Here is an 18332-nt window from a genome sequence, read left to right on the forward strand (position 1 = left end):
TACCTCAAGCCCTCAAGCAAAGTTAACAGTATCTATATTTTGTAAATCTGCTTTTTCTACTGGGAGGTAAACAAAAACGTGGCCAATTATGATAAAAACAGGTTTAGGGCTTAATACGCTCAGCAGAAACATCTACCTAACTGAATTAGGCCACAACTCTTTTGTCAAATAAACAGAGGATTTTTTTTTTAATGTGCAAAAAATAGGAAGAACCAAATCCGTTTCTAAGCTGGATGTAAAATGTCTATGTTTACATGCTGGCTGTAAAATTACCACTGGATGAGACTGAATAAACTAGAACCACCACGACCTTCCCTCTGCTTTCTGAAGTTCTCGGGTGAGTGGCCTTTCCCTGGAATCCAGCCTGCTTTCCACTCCTCTCTCCCCAATGCACTGCGCCCTGCGCAACCCTGGCCCCAGGGGAAGGCTGGCGTCTCTCCCCATTTCACAGATGAACAAGTCAAGGCACACAGGCTCCACACCGGCCAGCAGTGACCACCACTGGGTGCTGGATGGGAAGCCACACTGCCATCCCTCCCTCCACATGAGTTACTGGATGCTACATCCCAGGTGGGGGCTTGGCTGCAGGGAACCCAGGAAGACACCAAGACAGGACGGCTCGTGGTTCGGAGCGTGCAAGGCCAATCTCCCAGGGCCTCAAGGAGAGGCAGACACTCTTGGGGTCAGGCCCCAGCCTCCCGGCCACCCAGCACACCCTTCAGTGTCCAGTGCCCCACTGCTGCCAACCCTGGCTCCCAGCCTGGATCCTGAGAGTGGTGAGAAAGAACTTTTTTCCCCGGCTAGTATTCAATGCAGGTATTTCCAAAGTATCATGTCTCCCCTTAGTACTTGTCTAAAACCAGCTGGACTTAGGGAGTGGAGACTCTGGACTCAACTTCAATCCTGGGTCAGGGATGACAGTGAAAGGTGCCCATATCTCAAGGCCACACCTGCCCCATCCTCCATGGTAGCCCAATGGGCCGAGGCCAAATCGGGTTGAGCCCTACGTGGAAAACACACGCTAGATCTCAAAGACTTCGTGTGAAACAAAGAGCAAGGGCCATCTCAATAGTAATTTGTGTGTCATTTTTACATCTTCAAGTAACATTTTGGATGTATCGGGTTAAATGAAACACACTATGAACATTCATTTTACCCATGTCTTTAACCTTGTTTCACAGGCTCACTAGAAGCTCCTAAAATGACAGAAGCATTCTATTTCCCAAGCAACACTGTCCCCAGGGTGAGGGTCAGCATCCCACAGCCCAGGGCCCCAGGGCCAAGTGCAGCCTGCCCAACGCCTGTGCGGCTTGTGAGCTGAGATGGGTTTTTACATTCTTAAGTGCCTGGGAAGAAAAATCAAAGGGAGAATGGTATTTTGTGACTCGTGAAATTCTACGGAAGTCAAGTTTCGTTGTCCACAAATAAAGCTTATTTACTCGCTGGCGTGTTGTCTGTGGCTACTTCTGTAACTGTGACCAGGCAGAGTGGACAGGCTCCCACCGAGACATTTCGGCCCACAAAGCCCAAAATACTTGCTATCCAGCCCTTTAAAGAGCAAGCCTGCCGACCCCGCCCTAGAGGTCTGCCAAGAGAGGCCCCGGTCTCCCGAGCTCAGGCCCCTCTGAGGCTCTGCACAAACTCCCTAAGCCAACCTGGAGAAGAGGCAGCCGAGGTGGGAGGGGAACAGAGGGCCAGAGAGCCCAGGGCAGGCCGGGCCCCCCGACAGCCCCCAGCTGGCTGGACGGCTGGACGCTTCAAATCCTCAGACCACCCTCCAAACTTCTCCCTCCTGATGGATTACTCAAAACCTTCGCTCGGCTTCAGAGTGAGCACGCCATATACAGGCTCGGGCCCGAAAGGCTCAGGCAGCCAGTCCCAGCTCCGGGGACCCTGGACACAGGCTCCCGCTCCTCCTGGGGGGCCCGCCAGTAACTCCCGCCACCCAGAAAGGGCGAGGCGGCCAGGAAGAGGGACACTGGTCTTCCACAGCATTGTCTCCATCTCTCCAGTGACAATTCCAGACGGCTCGGACCAAGACCCAACAAACTCCCTGTGACCTCACCAGCAGGAGGAAGCGCAGAGACCCAAGGTGACCGCCCAGAGGACGGTCTACCCAGAGCGCCCAAGGTCCCTAACTGTGAGGGTCTCCGTGTCCTCCGGGGGGAACGGGGCTAAAATGACTTCTTGCCTCGTAACCGTGACGGGTACTAAGCCACACACCCAGAACGGCCGCCTGCGGGTGGGAAGTGAGCCTCCACAGGGCGCCTCCCAGCTGCTTCCCGGGGGGGCTGGTTACTCAGGCAAGCGCCGAACCTGGTTCAAGTCTGTAAGAAGCCACTGGTGACAAAAATTAAACTTCTGATACACAGTGGGAAACCATAAAGCTGGGATCACATTGTCACGGTGGTTCAAGTAACAGCTCTCAGTGCAGGACATTGTGTCCTGATGTCCTTGGGCCCCTGGGGTCAGAGCAGCTTCGAGGAACCAGCTTTGGGAAGCACTGCAGATCCGCCTTCAGAGTGCTGAAGGCTGTCCACATAAAAACACGCAGAAAAGGCCCAACACGCAAACCAGCGCGGCAGGTTTGCCTTAGGGCTACGGGCTGAGGAAGGCTCGTCTTCCCCAGGAGAACTGGTGGGCTCTGCCCTTACCACTGACTCGACAAATCAGTGGCCCTGTCTCGCCCTTTGTTTTAGCTGCTGGAAAGCTGAGACTCTCACCGTGGGTCCCAGGATACCCACCGAGAGCACACAACATCTGGGGTGTGCAGTCCTGTCTTCCCCGGTCGTGACTATCATTCCATTTCCTTGTTCCCCACTTTTACTTATGTTTTACTCTATATTTAATGTCTGACCTCAGGTGCACCTCATACCCTTTATGGAATGCAACGAGGTCAAACCAGCAAACTCTTCCTACCAACATACGAGGAATAGAGTTCAAATTTCCAGATTCTCCAACAAGCCTGCAGAAATTCTCACACGAGGGCATTCAGGATGATGTCCATGCACCGATTAAATAAATCTTTGCAACTTTTACTTTCACTGGTCATGACACAGTTTGAGAAACTTCCAGAAAGGCAGCCAGCTCCCTAGGACATGGTTTCAGGTAAATCATGAAAAAGCACTCAGCACTACTATCTTCTTTGGAAAAGGGAAAGCAGATTCTAAATTTGAGTCTCAGTTCACTGATTTCTCCTCTTAACCACTAGAAGGCTGGCGGTGTCTGCCCACATGGGAGACGTAAAGGAGACAGGTTTTCTAAGTGGCTCATGGGCAATGAAGGAAAATTCACGGCGCCCTGGCCCAGCTCCCAAATTCACCGGAGCAGGCGGAGGGGACGGACCTCCCAGATTCCATACAGTGTCCAGGAGCAGAACAGGACCCGGCCGGCCAGTCCCTGGGGATGCTGTGTGTGGTCACACGTCGGAACTGCCATCAGAGAGGAAAAACGGAAGGGTGGTCACACTGTGCTCAGATTGCTCCTCTCCCTCACTTCTTTCCTCTTCGTTGCCATCTTGTTGCCCTGCACCAGAGATATGTGGAGGGCAAGGTGCCCACCTGGCCCGGTCCCCATCTGGGCCTCCTCCCTGACCCACCCGGTCAGCAGCTCCTACTCAATCCCCAGGCCCTCTGGGCCTCAGCAGCACCTGCCCCATCGCGCTGAGAGCCTCGCAGGACACATGCCCTGCTCTCCACCGGAGCGCGCCCTTCCCCTCTGCTGTGGCTTCAGACAGGATGCCCATGAAAACCTGGGGGTCCATCACAGCCACCAATGGGCTTCAAGCACCCCTTTCCCTGCAATATCACGGTGGCTTTTTTCTTCTAGGACTTCGCCTCTTAGACTTGCTCTCTTATAAAAGTGCCCTTAGGGGGATGTTACCCTTAACCCTAACCTGCACCCTGGCCCCGCGCTGAGCTGGGAGCAGGTGCCAACAGCTGCCAGGTCTTGGGTGACAGGTTCCCCTTTCCCTCCTGGTCTGAGCGCTCTGACACCACAGTCACCTTTCAGGAGGACAGCCCGTCTGGTCCTCACAAGAGCAGGACAGCCCCGCCGAGAGATGCAAAAACTTAGTCAATATTTTTTCTTCTCTCTGGAGATCGAGCTAAAGGTCAGAAAGTGAAACTGAAGTGGGGCCCGATACTTCTGCCCCAAGTAGCCCGGCACCTGGTGGGGCCGCGCTCTGCGAAGCTCGCAGAGCCCCGTCGACAGCGCACCTTCTCGGCTCGCTCGTCCCGAAACCGGGCTGCGACCTCACCGGGTTCTGTGCGCCCAGCACGGCGTGCTGGGAAGGGCCTGGTCTGCGCGTCACAAAACCTGGGTCTGAGCCTGCTCCACCGCAGCGGCTGCGGCTGAACCCCTGACGCCCTCCGCATCTCAGCACCTGTGAAATGTCAGGGCTCACCCCCAGACCATCTCTCAGTCACCTGCCGTAACATGCATAACAACTCTCAACATTAACCTTTTTAAACAAGTCCAAATAGGAATCACAGAAACACAAAGAAAAGTAAATAATCACGAACAAAAGTGTTTTCCTTCGCAGTCTTTCTGTGGAATCAATTTAAAACTCCTGACAGACAGGAAAACCACTCTGGAGCAGGAACCACATTAACCTGCTCAGGCCAGGAAGGTGCAGCTCAGTGAGCAGCCAAATGGTGCCTTTTTGGCCCCAAAGATCTAATGCACTTCCCAGAATGGTCTACTATTTCCATGGACACTGGGAAGGCCTAATTTAATGACTGGCTGAAATGCATCCTCTAAACAGCCCCCCGAACATTTGTACGGGAACAAACATGGATCATAAATCTACTCCCACATGTACATAAAATCCCAAATTCTAAGCGCAGTAACTTTTCTTTTTAACCAGTCCCTACAGACACTTTAAAATGTGTGGCTATTAGGAAAATTAACCTTCCTCTCTAAAGTTCAAATTTTAAGCAGCCCATAATCTTTCATCAACCCAGAAAATAACTGATAAGCCAATCTTCCTGTAAAACCATTAACAGATTCTGCCTTTCTGTCACCAGGGTAATTTACTGAGGCCAATTTTAATCCAACCACTAAACCACTAATCCCATGACTCTACAGAACTGTCCCAAGTTTACGTTGCTAGGGCAAGTGTTTTCACATGAGGAATTCAGTTATTTACTCACAGTTACGCTTTTTAGGTTGGTGTTAGGCCTGAGATCGCCTTCCTGGCCTCCTGTTTTAAAAAGTCAAAAGCCATTTTTGAAATAAGGAAGCCACTGGAGCACGTGGGCTGAGCTGTACTCATCACAACAGCACTAATTCAAATTACACTCGGTGTGACTCAAAGGAACAAATTATCGTCATTGTGCTAATGGTCACGCTGAGGACACGGAAAGCTTCGGTGTGATGAATCTGAGTCTGGTGGGACGGTGATGATCAACGTGAAGGATGGTATTTTTTCAAACTGGCACCAAAAATCTTTTCTCCGGGTCACTGACGAGGCCAGTGTGAAGTATGTGTCCCCCAGAGCAGCCCCCACTCACACCGCGCCGAGTCTCTGCGCAGCGCCGCCCCCCCCGCGGGCGCCCACCTGTGCTTTACGGGCAAGACTCATCAGTGTGTATAAACTCCTTTACTTCCTTCTTTAAAACAAGAAGAACAGTATGATGAACGCTAATGAGACAAACCCAGCAGGACAGAGTATCCGGAGACACATTCGCCCTGGTGGGCAACGCCACGGCCACACGGGGCCTTAAAAACAGAGGCAGAATCTTCGGTGATGGTCACACCAATACCTTCCTGAGACGTGGCTGTAAGCAGCCACCCTTGTGATGAAATACACGTCTACGCAAAAATTCCTACGCGTGTAAACAAAACAAATTCTAAAGTGAAAACATCACAGTTCTGCCTCCAGATAATTCCAGGGGAGCAATACGAAAGTTTAAACCACAGAATGGGATCACCCTTCTGCTCACTGGTCGATCCATCCACTTAAAAAAAAAAAAACAACTAATTCTTTAAGAGAAAAAGATAAGTATCTTTTAGCTATAGGTTAGTCACCAGAACATTCAGGCACTGAACAACGCAAGCCCTTTCTTACAGCCTAAACCTCAGCCTGTTTGCAAACAGCCTGAGTTCGAACCACTCACGTTGGGCTGTTTCCCTGGATTAACACCATCAGCCAACATTTCATTTCAAACTATGCCCCTCAAAAGTGATTTCAGGGAAAAAAAAAAAAAAAGTGACACCTGCTCATGGCTCTTGAATGTCAGCAGAAGGAGAAGCCACAGAGGACAGAGCTGGTGTCCCCACACAACTCTGCACACGCCCCTCACCAGCCTGACTTTCAAAGAACATTCTGGAATGCTGAAAGGACTCAGTGCCTCACGCTGCCCGGGTCAGCCTGAGCGACGCAGGTTAAACAGTGCCATATGGCAAACACAGACACATGCACCCTTTTCCGAAACAAAGAGCAAAAATTTGTCCACAACGACCCTTTACTTTTCGTGGAAAAAGTTGAAGAGGAGAGGGCTTTTCAAGGGAGGCCGTTATGCTGGGGAAAAAAGGGCTTTTTAAAAATTCTTGGTGGCTAAGAATAAAATCAGAGTTTCAACAGAGAACCTCAATTTTTCAGAATCTCCCTTCAACTATGTTCTGAAAGCTAACACCACATGTTGGCCTACGCTCACCATCCCCTAAATGAGCAAAAAAAACACCAGGACAGCTGCACGGGGAAGGCCGAGCTGACAAGAGCAGTTCCCCGGGGGTCAGGGACAGCGAGAGACACGTCTACCTGTTTCTGAAGGAATAAAACGCCCGATTACTTTCGTCTTGAAAAAAAAGGAAAAAATCTTAGTATCTTGTCACCCTTTCAATACTCCACTGAGGACGTGTCTGAACGTCACAGTCACAAGTAACGCATTTCTCCTAAAGTAAATTTTCAGAACGTGACGACTCGATTCAATTCCTGACCACAAAACATCAGCAACAAAACAGGAAGAAGACCCAGAAAGGAAATTGCCCGGAAGGAACACACACGTGAGACACGCAGTGAACATACCTCCCCTGATGCAGCTGCCTTTTCGATCTCTTTTTTCTGCACTTGGGGTGGTGCTGTACTCACCCTCTTGCACGTACATTCACATGTTTGGGTTCTAAAAATCACTGCATCTCTAATTACTTGTGCTCTGTAATTTTTAGTAGCAGTTGAACTGGAGACTAAAGGCCAGATCCTTTTTGGAAAACTACTTTTAAGGAACGTGGAAAGCCACAAATTGCACTTCTTTACAATTCCAGTGTATGGCGCTGGAAAACCCTTCATTCTGGACGTAAATACGACAGCCAGCTCCAGCTCTGCAAAGAAAAGCTTCAGCTGTTCAAATCACGTGTAGCCAGATGCAAGGGATAAAGAACACATGAAAGAGACAGTTGCAACTGCTCATTTTTACCAGTCCATCCAAAATATACTCGATATACCTTAGCAGACAGTATAAATTCCAAATGCGAGCCGAGCAGGCACACCACCTGCATATATATGTCCTTGCGGCTAATTAAGTGACAACCCTAAAATAGTCTTCTCCTGGAGAAAACTAATTTTAAAATAAAAATGCTCTTTAAAGAATTGGATGAGACATTCTGAACGTATAGTGAAAGTTTTTCTTCTTCCCATAAGTTAATTGTATTAATAACTTCTGTATAAAGAAACATTTGATGTGATTCCTTTCTTCAAACGAGCCTGTGACAATTTGCCAATATTTCTTAAAACCGTCAGATATTCAGAGCTCGAAGCCAAGGATGAAGCGCCCCACCATAAATCACTCCCCCTCGCTCTGGTGAGAGAGGTGGGGGGGGGGGGTCTCAATTCACTCAGGGCAGAGGTCACCCCTCCATCAAAGAGAAACGGCCTACCTCCCCCACCCAAACTCAGCTGCTCCTGGATCCAGAGAGAACCGAGGCCAAGGCTTGAACCTGAAAAATGCTGTCACTCGTGTGGCCCACAGGCACATTCAAACCCTTAACAGGCTGCTGCCAACATACTGTTAGCTGTTGGATGGAAAAGGGTGGGGGTAACAGTCCCAAGGGGAAGACAGGAGGGAGAGCAGGGCCACAACCCCCGGTGTGACTCATGCCACCACCAAGTTCCAGGCCCAACGCAGAACAAGAGTGGAATCACTGCTGGTACCCGAACTCCAGGGCCAACTGAATGGCGGACAAGGAGGCATACCTGCATTCCACAGCCCAGCTGCTCCATCCTGCTATCTGAGAGCTGGCATCTGCCTTCTGAAAGCTCCATCCTGCTGTCTGTCTCCATACCACGCACGGAGACCTGTTCCAGACACCCCCGATCAGACTCCAGAACAAATCCACACCGACACCGCTATGCACTTGGAAAACGCAAATCCAAAGGTGACGTGGTCTCCTACCAGCAGAGTAAGAGTCTGGGAGCTAAAGACAGTGGCACAAGTAACTCTCCGTGTTTAGACATGAATAATTCTGGAGGAGGAGTTCAGAGGTGCCCAGCGCTAAGGAGGCCAAGGCCGGGCCGTGTGCTGGGTGCTGGCTCCGTGGTCAGCGTCAGGACAGTGACAGGAGCAAGCAGCACCCCGGAGGGCCAGGGCCGCACAGCCCACAGGCCCACGAGCTTTCTCTGGGACCGCATTCAGGAAGAAGAGAGTTAATTGGACTTTTCCCACAGCCTCCAGAACTTTTGAGGAGGAGGGGTTAGAACAGCAAAGAGATGCATTTTTGAAAGGATTGTGTCAGAGTAATTCCATCCAAGTGCTGAAATGTATAAACATCTCCCGCACGTAAGACGTGTAAGACGTCTGCTCTTGAAGGAATGTTGCCTCTGCGTTCAAATACGTGTAACACAGATATCTAATCAAACACATTCCACCTTCTTAGGCCATTTCTACTACTTCTGCTTAAATTTATGCCTACCACTGAGGAAGCTGAGATGTCTCCAGCTAAATGTGGCCGTCAAACACCAACGAAAAAGTTATCTGTTCCCTGCACAAAAGAGTTGCTCTATTCAGTGAGAAATCCAGTTACATTACAAGCAAAATACCACTTTTAATTATATAATTAACGCCAATGTTGAAAGTGGAATAAAAACCAAAACAGTGTAATGTCTTGAACATTCAAAAAGAGCATACTATAAAAGGAAAGCACACACGTTTGCACAAGCTCCTTCCTGCTGATTGTAGTCACCTTCTATTTCAGTTTCCTATTTCTATGCCATTAAGGTATAATGCAGTTGAAACTCTGAACACAATCTCCCATCAGACTTACAGCCATTCCCGTTCTCTTTAAAAGATTCCTTCTAGTAAATTATGAATAAGACCAATACACAGCCTAAAAAGTGAATAAATAAAAATCCACAACCACCCAATAAGCTGAGTCCTGATTTTTCAAGTACAACCCATGACTAAACCCTGCTGAGACGCCTCGGTCACATTATCACTCTTCCCTGGGCAGGAAGGCTGAGAACCATCTGTTAGCGTTTACCTCACTTAGAGTTATTCTTTAAAGTCTCCTTTTCTTTCTCACATAACTGCTGCTAAACTTAATCTCCACATCAAATGCTCCACCTATAAGACTCCAACATCTCCACGTGGGAGCAAGTAAGGAAAAGGAAGTTAAAGTTTAATTCATGGAAGTGGAGACAAGGTGATTTTAGCACCGACTTGTTTTCAAAAACATCTCTCATTCTATTCACTCCGTGTTGGTCTCTGGGACAATATTTTATGAAGTTAGAAACCTATGACTTCAGAGTCCCAAGAAAACTTTAACCTCTAAATGAGTCAACTTTGAAGATCCTTTACAAATAACAATGGCGTTAACACTGAGGATGTCAAGTACTCTCGGGTCATCAGCCACGAACATCAGTTACACATCCAAAAGCTGCAGTTCTTGATCCAGCATGTTTCAGCACACTAAGCCATTGGGAAAGAGGACCCTGACAAACAAAAGCTTTCAGAAATAAAACTAAGCAAAACCCCTGTCTCCTCCCACTGTTGAGTCCTGTACCCACGGAAGGCACTCCTTGGCTACTATGTTTCATTTCAGAGACACTCCCACTTCTCTTGGTTAGCTTTACTGCACACCCCTCGGGGTTATTACTTGTTTTGGAATGTTAATGCACTCTTAATGTTTCAGGGTATTCAAATTAGCAAGTTTAACAAAACCAAGCCATCAGACACAGTGCGTTTGTATCTTAAGACACCAGAATCCCAATTCCACGACCAAAACGCTGGAGTCGGAGCTCAGTTTCTCCCAGGGCCCATTCAGGACAGCTTGGGAGTCGCTCTTGTGAAACTAAGTTTGTCCTTGTTCAGACACCCAACCCTCAGACCCAGGCAACGCCGGCCACCCTCCAATTTTACACAGAGGAGTAAAAGTCTCCGATTCATGCGCAGCAGGGGCATGTGGTATGTTTAATTCTGGCCGGTCTGTGTCAATATAAATAACACAGCTATTTTGACGCCACAATCAAAGAATGCAAGGGAAAGTGAAGGAGGAACAAACAAATGATAAAATGAGCTCTTTTTTGGCGGCAGTAAAAAGTATCCCATCAAATAGCACGCATGCCGAGTTCCTTAAAGTAGCACTTACATTCCTAAACCAAAATACTGCAATCTTATTAATAGGGCGGCACGAAAAATGATCTGGAGACGACCCTGTTAGGAGAACCCCACCCCGGCTTCCCCTCCAGGCAGCCCTTTAATGGCACTTCTCACACAGCCACGGGGTGCGGGGTGGACCTCAATGTTTAATCATCTTTAATCAAGATGGGAGGCCTAAGGGCAGGTTCATGCGGGAAAGGCCTTTCTGTGGCGCGTTTAATTAAGACTTTCGTGACTTGCCGTTAGGTCAGCGCGGTGCGCGGCCCAGGGTCCCGCAGCCCTGCCCTTTGTTACCCCGTGGACCCCGCCACGGGCACCCCGCGGCTGCCAGCCCGAGCCCGGAGCGCACGCTGGCTCCCCACAGCCGACACGCATCAGGTCCCCCCTGCAGGACACAACTCCACGCGCGGCAGCCCCGCACGGGGACGCCCGGGCCCGGCGCCCCCCGGCACCTCGCGCCCAAACCCGCGCGCTGCCCCCGACCCGGGGCCGAATTAGGTATGAACACTTAGGTAATCGCCCGGGGGCCACGCCTTTCCCACCGCCCCACCTCCGCCAGGACAAAGTGAAGTTTAAAATAGAAACCAATTACCTGGCCTCCGCCGCGCCTCGGCCCCTGGAGCTCGGTCCGCCCCGCAGCGCACACCCCCGCCCCGGCCCCCACTCCCCGCCCGCGCGCAAACCCCGCCCCAGCCAGAACCCCACTCCCAGACCAGGCCCTCACTCCCGGACCAGGCCCCCCAGTCTCCCGCCCCAGCGCAGCCCCGGGCCCAGCCGGCCCCACCCCCCAGCCCCATCCCCCGCACCCTCCCGTCAGCCCGATCGCTCACTAACTAGACCCCCTCTGGCCCGCACCGACCCCTGCCTTTGTTACGGTGCGAAGTTGGGCCGTGGGTCCCCGTCTCTTTCACTTCTTGGGTTACAGTGCAGGCTTGTGACGTCCGCTCCACATGACGGGGGCGGGGGGCGGGCGTCGGGGGGCGGGGGCGCTGGCCGGGCCCTCCCCCACCTCTCTGCCCAGCCCGCCCCGCCCACGGCCCTCCCCCAGTAAGCCAGGCCGCGAGAGGCCGCCGCCCCCGCCCCCGGGGCGGGCAGGTAAATACCCCCGCCCCCGCTCCGCCCCCCTCCCCCGGCGCCCCGGGCCCAGCGCCGCACCGCAGGGAGAAACAGAAATAGGAATGATTTAATCCAGCGACACCTCCCCCTGTTGCCCATTCCTCAATCCGCGAGCCTACGGTGGGGGGGGGGGGGGAGCAGAATCGAGTGGTACTCAGATTTGGGGGGCGGAAATGGCCCGGAGGGAGGCGTGGGGCTGGACACTCCCTTGTAACCGAGTTAGGCTCTTGCAGGGGAAAGACGAAGGTCGCCCGGGGTCGCCTCTGGACCCTCGGGGTGACCTCCGTGCGGCCCTGCAGCCGGACACACCGAGCGTGGACCAGGCCGGAGCGCGGGGTCCCTCCCAGGGGTCTCCTGCCAGGCTCTCGGGGAAGGAGGGGGCACAAGTGGGTGCTTAACCCGTTCCCTGCAGCATCGCCATCCATCCCGGAGTGAAGCCGCACAACTCCAACACTGAACCGCGGTGCCGCACGGCCAGCCCGGTCCACAGGCTTCCACACACATCACCACCGATATTCCTGGGGAAACTGGTGCCAGACGAAGCCCGGAGGGAACGTGGGGAGGCCGTGACGCACTCCGCCCCTGAATGTGCCCATTGTGCGGGGGAGCCCGGACCAGCGCTTCGCGTTCATAAGTCGGGTGGGCAGCAGAACTTTCAATGACCACGAGCAGGTAACATTCTAGAATTTGCCAAGGACTTAAGTATCAACTTCCAGTGTTAGAAAATAAAATTTGAAGTTGTAAGGTACATGCTGTCCTTCACTTTTTCTACAGAGTTAACACCAGTTTCACCTATCCTCGATCTCTCCACGCTTAGTGCCTGGCGAGTGGGCTCCAGCACTCGGACCCCAAGTGCGCAGGGCGCGCCTGCCGCGTGGGAACGAGACGGAAGGAACCACACATTTCGATTCCCCAACTGCTGAGAAGCATAATCACGTTACTCCTTTTCTTCCCCTTCTACAGGTTTCTGCTTGAATCCGAAAGCACCTCTTAAGGCCGTTCTTCACAGGACACTCGGGGAAGGAGGGTGGGTCTCCATTTGGACTGCTGCGTGCCCACCTAGCTGCAGACTCAGATAAAAGCGTGTCCACGTCTACAGCTCACAACTGTGCAAATCAGGAGCCTGCGGATGCGCGGGGTTGGTGGGACTTAACTGTGCAGACACATGGGCGCGTGCACGCGCGCGGGCGCGTACACACACCCCAAATTACCTCCGGGATGGAGAAAGCCGCTGCGATTGGCCGGCAGAGCCGTCACTCACACCCAGGGGGCAGGGAGACTCTCCAAGGCTGTTTCCTTTTTTTCCCCTCCTCCCTACCGTTTCATTTATTGGTAAAACAACAGCAGAGCTCTGAAAGTTAGCCATCTGTGCCGAGTTTGCCTTCTTTAACGAGGGGGGCGTCAGACAATATCCATTTAAATATATTTCGTACTTCCACAATGGATGAAAAGGGAAATTAGCAATCCGAGTGGGGGCGGAGAGGGAGCTCTCAGTAAAAAGGAGGGGGGGTCATCCGGGAGGGGTGGACGCGGGGTGAAGAGTTGTTCTCAACACCCAAAAGGGACTTTGACCTTTCACTGATCTCGAAATTAAAAAATATTTTTCACAGGTCAGATGATAACAAACGCGGGTCCCAACTTATGAACTCATTATTTTAACTTTATTATTAAAGCATGCGCCAGCAATCGTGTTTCCTTAAGAAAGAACTGACCTATTTTTGGCTGGAGATAAACAATCATGTTAACAGATGTTAATCTTGTAATCTGTTTTTCCTGTAAGCACTTTACATACCCGGGTTGCAGACCTTAAAAATAACATCTTTTCCAAAAAGACCTGACGTCACAATTCACTCCCTGAAAAATCACTCCCCCTCTCCAGTTTTTTTCCTCCGCAATGATTTCAAAGACATTAAATCTTTTTCACTTTATAAATGCTGATTTGTTCTGCCTCAACTCCCACGGGCTTTTATTTGCATTTCAAATTCCACAGGTTACACCAGTCGCCTTTTCAAAAAATGTAAACCAACAATGAAGCAGCAAATGGCTTTTTGTGCATCTGGATTAAATAAGGCACAGAATGAATATATTTTAAAAGAGGGCTGAGCAAATTGATCTTTGCACACCCGGAGACCAAGTAATTCTTTATCAATAAGCCCAGAGGAATGAGTAAGATACAGACACACAACCCCAAAAGCTCCTGTTCAGATCCTGGTCTGCTGCGGGAGCTTATTAACGCTGATAATAATTGGGGCTGACTTACAGACCCACATTTTTCGGTAAAAGGTTCGTCTCTCTGGTCCCTAATAGCAGGGGTCCACCGGCTCCCCAGACCACCAGGACTGACTGTCACCGCACACCAACCAACGTTCCTCCACGAAACGCTGTTTTAAATACCCAACTCGGCAGGCTTTTAACAAATTTATCCATACAAAGTTTCTTTTAAACTTGACGAGGTGGTTTAATCTGAATACTGATCATAACTCTTTGGTAGGTTAGCACTCCCTGGAAATGGCAGATTAGGCGCTTTTCCAGCCTCCCTCCCCCAACACACACCCCAAGTGCTCTTTTCTTGTATATACACGCGTATATATCGCGATCAATACCTCCCCCACCTCCACCCCCCGCCACCACGCCAGGCTGGGCTCATCTCCGAGGAGCCCATGCCACCCGGACCCCCCCACCCCTCCTCAGAGTCATTGCGAGAACCCTCTCCCCCACCCCCACCCCTGCCCTAACTTCCCTTCCAGGCTCTCACTTCTTTAATGTTAGGGTCACTTAGGCGCTCCCAGCTGACGGGCACGCAGCCAGGGGGGTGGGGGAGGAAAAACAACGCCCCTCCCCGCAAACACGTCCCCGAGGCAGCAGTACTCGGTGCCCACAGGCATCGATCCCATCAGCCGAACCCTTAATAATTGAAGCAGCTCCTTGGGCCCCGCAGCCCCATCACCCACCTTCATTAGCCGGAGCGTTTTACTTTAAAGTAAGGCAATTTGCTCTTTGTCTCTTAATGGATGGAGAGCGCATCCGAGCTCCCCTCCTCCCGCGTCGCCTTTGACGAAGTGTACAAAGCCGGAGCCTCCTCCGCGCTCCCACCCCGGCCCCCACCCCGCCCCTCCACTGCGGTAAAAACCACCTCCCGGGCGCTCGCCTGGCCGCCCGAAGTTGCATCTTCCCTCTCCTGGAATTGCGGAGCGAAGCAACTACCCACAGGGAAAGCCAGCCGCCCTCCCCGCGCCCGGGAGCCCCTCCCCGGCGCCCCCCACCCCCGCGGCGCACGCCGTGTACCCCACACGTCGAGGCCCGGGCCCCGCGCCCCCCGCCCCCCGCGGACCCCGCGGCGCCCCCACCCCGGCCCCTACCTTTGAGGGGAAGCGGCGGCCAGGGGAGGAGGACGCGCACGCCCCGCGCCTCTGAAGGTGAAGCCGAGCGCCCGAGGCGCGGAGCCGAGCGCTGCACTAGACCGACCGCGCCAGCTGCGCCCGGGCGCGGGGGACGCGCGAGGGCGCGCAGGGCCCGCCACGCGCCCGACCCCCTCCCCGCGCCGCCCGCGCGCGCCCCAGACGCGCCCGCCCCGCGGGGACCCCGGCGCCTGCCGGGCTAGGGGGGTTGCGCCGCGCGGGGAGAGGACCGGGCCCCCGCGGCCGGGCGCAGGCCGGAGGCTTCCCCCAGCCCCGGAATGGTCTGCCCTGTAGGAAACGCACACGCTCCACTATTGTCTCTTCAGCACAAAGTTCTGCCACACTGCGGGGAAAGTCTGGAGGCTCGCGATGACTCAGACACAGATAATTCTTCTCCTAATAGCACTGAATCACGATCCCAGCGGCTCGTTGTCGCCCCTTCCTCCCAAGGACCAGCGCTGCCGCAGATCCAGTTACGGGAAGCTGTTTACGCGCACACACGGCTACACACACATGCACGCATCCCTACGTGCTGGGGATGCATTTTCAGCCGACCCGGGCACCTGAGCGCTAAGCCTCGATCCTGATTTACACGCGAGTATCCTTCCGGGGATCCCGGGCGCGCGTGCATTACAGACCGCCGGGGGCGTGCGTTTCACCCAACTTCCTGATAAATGTGCTCAGGGGTTTTCAGACGCGGAGTATCGGCAGATTAAGTCCAGAATCAAGATGGGGTCCCCCTGGAAAGACTTCACTACAAGGATTCTGCTGTGTGGCAATTTTTTAATGACTGTTGTTTTTTTACTTTTTTCCTTGAAAAGTTCAACTTTAATTTTTGTTTTTTCAAACTCCATTTTTTTCACCCCAACTACTACTCTCTGTGGGCCGTAGTTAGTTGCGCTAAGTTGAGTCTGGGAATAGAAATCCCCATTTGACTCCAGAAAGCTGTAATGGGGGGTGGGGTGGGTGCTGAAGGAGAAGGGGCGGGAGGGGGCAGAGGGGAGGAGGAGGGAGGCTGTGGGAGGGGGAGCCCCCTGAGTTGACGGTGACGTAGACCCAGGGCGCGGTGGCCTGCGGAGGGGTAGCGACATCTTCTCCCACCAGGCTCCAGGCCATGCCGTGCCCTCCTCGCGACAAGCCCGCAGTGAAGGTGGATCCCGTCCAGGACACGGACGCAGCTCTGCTGGAGAGGCAGCGCCACAGTCCAGGCGTTACCTTCCGCGGTGGCATTTCTCCCGGTGCCTACCACTCGCTAGCACGCAAGGCTGCTGAGGCTCTCGGCCCACTCCAACTTAGGGCATCTACAACAGAAACCACTGCGGACAGGCGCCAAGGGAGGGGCTTGTGCGGGCAAAGCTGGACTCAGCCCTGGGGCCATTCTGCGTGTGTGTTGTGAGTGCAGTGTGTGTGATGGGTGTGCATGTGCGTATGTCTCGAGGAAGGAAGCCGGGAGGAGAGAGACAGGGAGGGACAAGAGGGCTGAGAAGGACCCCTACTCATAAAATGTGATTCATGCTGCGCACTCATTTGGGTAGCAGGCCTGGTAAAGGTCGTTGGCAATTGTTGCTGCTTTCAGCGTGAATGCCTAAGTGGGATGTATTCTGGAACAAGCAAATTAAAGTCGGATTCACGGAAAAGTGTTGCAGTGCCCACCGTTCATTACAATGCAGAGTAAAAACTCACAAATAAAAGTATCCCCCACTGCAACTAATTATATGGATGTAAATGTCATATACAGACATAGTGTCACATATATGTGTACTCACCCCCAAAAGAGCTTAAAACTGCCATACTTGAAATTTTAATGCTTTTTGTAGTATTTTGGGATGGATTTGAGTTCATGGTAAAAATTCTTGGGTCTATTTAAAACTCCGGTCTTGCACTAATAACTTCCATGTGTTGGAAATTGACAAGTTAGATCAACAGTCAGTGAGCAAAACGTCCAAACTCCTCCACGTAAAATTGTGATTTTCAGTACTCGCTTCCCTTCTCTCGTCCACTTATCAGCCGCAGGTAATTTCACTCAGGGCTATGCGGCTTCTAAAACAATATTGTGCTTTTAAAATAATTTCTTTCTTCCATGTTTCTCTACAACGCACGCAGATTCTGAGGCTGTAACTTGAGAGGCGGCAAGAGTTACATCCTGGAAAATGGCAGTTTGAGGGCCAGAAGGGTTTTGTTACTGATGAGAGCAGCATTCCTGAGCGGGAATGTGTTTACGTTATTGTTCACTTGTATTTTTAAAAACGATATAAAAACAAAAGATTTGAGCTCTCATATTGTTTAGCATTGTCAAAATTTCAGCTGTTTAAAGTCTTCTAACATTTACAGTTACCATTAAGGATTCAGGACACTGTTTCTACACAAAATATAAATCCCTGAAATCCCCAAGAGAGGTCCTTTTATTTTGAAGCATTTAGGTAAATTACAATATTTGGATGGAGAGAAGTCAGCAATATTAATGGATTGATGGTTGAATGTGTATTTGGCTATTTATAACTTTATAACAGACAATAATTCTGCTTAATGAAATAGATGAAGAGAAAAATGCCTCTTTTCCCTTGTTATTTGTTATAATTAAGGGGTTATTTGTTGAGTATTTGGGACTCTTGTTCCTTCACGCTAAGGAAAATGGCATTTTAATGAAACAGTGTTCAGTGGTTTGTCTGCATAAGTGAAGCGATGGCGCGATTGCTGAATATTTAGATCAGAAAAGTTCTTAAGAGGTTCCATTAAAGAATAGTTACAAGTGAAAAACAAATACATACAAAAAAAAAGAAAAAAAGAACCCCGAAGAGGCCTTGTCTGTCTAAAAGCTGAAAGTGAAACTCTCTGTAGTATGAATTCTAAGACAAGCTAAAAATATGTATTAAATATGCATGTTCAAAAATGTAAGTGCACTACTTAGTAAATATTTAATATTAAGTCTTTGTGTGAATTTATTAGGATTTTATAAATTATATCTGAAAAAGGAGAAGGACGTTATGCACTTAAGTCTTGGGATAATCTCTCAGAACGAACTTAAATTTACGGATTTCAGAGTGGATTGGGGATAAATTTGATTTAAATGGTCAGTAAATATTCCTAGGTAAAGACTTTTAGGAGAAGTTTCATTGCTGCCTGCCTTTATGATATTTGGAGTAGTAATTTCATGTGTAAATGAAATTTGGCTATTTATTTCATCACTGCTGGCTTCAAAAATATTACCCCAATCCTAACTTGC

The 18332-nt window shown here is 51.1% G+C and overlaps 1 protein-coding gene across 6 annotated transcripts in view; it reads right to left on the bottom strand.

Annotated features, from left to right (window-relative positions):
• The window catches only part of ZNF516 (zinc finger protein 516), a 97023-nt gene extending 81396 nt beyond the window's left edge, over positions 1-15627 (bottom strand). Inside the window, exon 1 of one of the 6 annotated variants that reach the window (XM_074355376.1) lies at positions 15413-15627. The gene's annotated coding sequence lies outside the window, so the exon portion shown is untranslated. Of the gene's footprint in view, positions 1-11187; positions 11324-11454; positions 11556-14662; positions 14789-15070; positions 15195-15412 lie in introns of those variants that run through there. The other 5 variants (XM_074355372.1, XM_074355374.1, XM_074355371.1 and 2 more) reach the window with 5 other exon arrangements.
• Positions 15628-18332: the final 2705 nt, after the last annotated feature.

The sequence above is a fragment of the Camelus bactrianus genome, chromosome 30, assembly GCF_048773025.1.
Source record: "Camelus bactrianus isolate YW-2024 breed Bactrian camel chromosome 30, ASM4877302v1, whole genome shotgun sequence".
NCBI lineage: Eukaryota > Metazoa > Chordata > Mammalia > Artiodactyla > Camelidae > Camelus > Camelus bactrianus.